The following is a 2,543-nucleotide window of genomic DNA, read 5'->3' as shown; positions in this document are numbered from 1 at the left end:
AATTACTGTGGCCCTTCCCTTATCTGCCAGTTTAATTATTATGTCTGTTTTGTTCCTTAGTTCTTCTAATGCTTCTTCCTCTTCTGGTGTGAGGTTTATCGGGTTTTTGTCCTGTTTTGTTGATTTCAATATTGCCTGATCCGCTTTAATTAGGGTAAGTAATTCTGGCGGTAGTTTGTCCGGTGTTGATTCCCACTGGTTTTTTTGCAATAAAAGTTTTTTTTGGGGGGGCTGTTGTTGGCCCAAAGTAGGCACATAATTTAAGTCACCTGTGGTCTCTTAGGTTGGTTTGTAAGGAGACTCTTTGACTGTCTGTGGTTTTAACCGATGGTATGAATGACAGGCCTTTCCTTAGAAGTTGTCTTTGAGTTGGTGTTAAGTCATTGTGGGTCGATAGGTTGATTACCTCTTTGTCTAGCTGTTCCGTCCCCCTCTGGTGCTGGCTAAGTCTAAAAAAGCTTTCCATGCTTCCCACATACTTTGGGCCGAAGCGAGTGTCCAGTGTATTTTGTTGAGTTCTGTGTCGAATAGTACTTTGTTTAAACGTGGAATTTGGCGTCCAGTTCTTTAATTAGAAAGTTCAAGGATCTTATGTTGCCTCCAATCTTTCCTGGTAAATCCACTGAATTATTAATGAGAGGGATGTAGATTTCTGCCTGAGGGAATTTAAGAGTTGCTGCTATAACCATGGCACTTAAATCCTTCCTAAGGATGGTAGGGTTCCTTTGCTTACTATTATTGAGGCTGAATGAGAGGGTTAGGGTTAGGATAAGGGATGAAAGCACATTGGAGAAGGAGATATTCTTGAATAACTTTTTTTGTGAAGGTCACAGAGACTTGGAAAGTGGTTTCTTCTCAACTAATTTGGGTACTGCAGATCGATTGGGACCATCCCCAAGCATTTACGACCTTCGAAAGGGGTCGAACAACCAAATTTCCAAAAGTGGGAGGAGCTAGTTACGAATAAATTATTTCTGGTGGAATTTCTCTGCACTCCTACCTTTCATGTTCAATGAAGAGGAGGCTGATATGTATCCAGAGCACTGCCTCCTTGGCCCCCCCCCCGGGCACCCATGATTGGGCCCCCTAAAAAGCTCCTGTGCCCCATACACCGCACGGCCCCAGGAGATGCTTCACTATCATTCTTAGAAGCGACTGATCTTGGATTTCTCCATGATTGGTCTAAAGAGCTGTTTATCTGTGGGGCACCTCTATTCTGTGTGAGCCCACCTTCGTTATGTTTTTTTCTGAATTTGGAATTTTATATTATAAAATGATCTTTATTAGGAGAACTCTCTCTTGGGATGGTAAATATCCTAAAATTTTAAGTTTGGCTGGCTTATATGCAGAGATATTTAAGAAAAACAGGATTTTAATTAAGCACTCCCAGCATGCATTGCGTGCTGAGGAGATATTCTTGAATAACTTTTTTTGCGAATGTCGTAGAGACTTGGAAAGTGCGTCAATACACACTAATATGGGTACGGCCGATCGATTGGTACCATCCCGAGCTCCTACGACCTTCAGAAGGGGTCAAAGAGGTTAAGGTTAGGATTAAGGGTAGATTTAGGATGGGGAGAGTTAGGATTAGGATTGGGGGGGTTTTGGTTAGGGTTAGGTTTAGAAGAGATATCTCGATAACTCCCCCTGCTTTGTCCGACGACTGGGCAGTTTGGAATAGGGAGCCAAAGGCAATGCAGCTAGTTATGAATAAATTATTTCTGGTGGAATTTCTCTGCACTCCTACCTTTCATGTTCAATGAAGAGAAAGCTGATGGTATCGTACATTTATTTCATATCAAAGTGCGCAAACAAAAACAACAAGAAAATAGGAAACAGGTGACCTTTGTGTGTGTGTGTGTGTCTCTAAGAGTCTCAACATCCAAAGTCCAATCCGTATATTTACAAAGTCTGTTTCGGTTTCCCCCATAAGCCAAACACTATTCGGTTCATCCCTTTCAAACAAGAAAAAAGGGTTAACCCTTTGATAGTCAACATGGATATATATGTTCAAAGGATTACGATGAATCTTCTGTAACGGTCTAACAGTTAGGATTTTGTAAAAGTGTTTTCTGTTAACTGTTAGATCTCTGTTGTTTTCATGTGTGCACTCTGTTTCTCCTTGTGTGTTCTGTTTCCTGTTTTATTTTGTAGTCTCTCCTTCCTTGTGTGTTGTTTCCAGCTTCTTGGGTGTGTCACTTCCTGTCTCGGTGATTGTCTTTCCCAGTCCTCATGTGTTGCACCTGTGGGTAGTTACCCCAGCCTTCCCTGTGTCTCTATTTAAGCCTCTGTGTTCCCCAAGCCCTTTGTCCTCTGTCGGATTGTCTGTTTTGCTTCCTGGTTTTTGTGGTTCTTGTTCATCTACCGGCTGTTGTCCATGATGCTGTTCTGTGTTCCTGTCCTGATCCCCTGAGCCTCTTCACTTTGAACCCCTCTCGTAAGCTTCCTTGTGTTTTTGTTTAGTTAGTTTAGTTTAGTTCCTTTTACATTAAATACGTTTTTTTTGTTAAAATCTCTGCATCCTGGGTCCATCTCCTCCCTCA

Source organism: Pleuronectes platessa, chromosome 12 (genome assembly GCF_947347685.1).
Source record: "Pleuronectes platessa chromosome 12, fPlePla1.1, whole genome shotgun sequence".
In the NCBI taxonomy this organism is placed as follows: Eukaryota; Metazoa; Chordata; class Actinopteri; order Pleuronectiformes; family Pleuronectidae; genus Pleuronectes; species Pleuronectes platessa.
Note: the sequence above shows the minus strand (reverse complement) of the source record.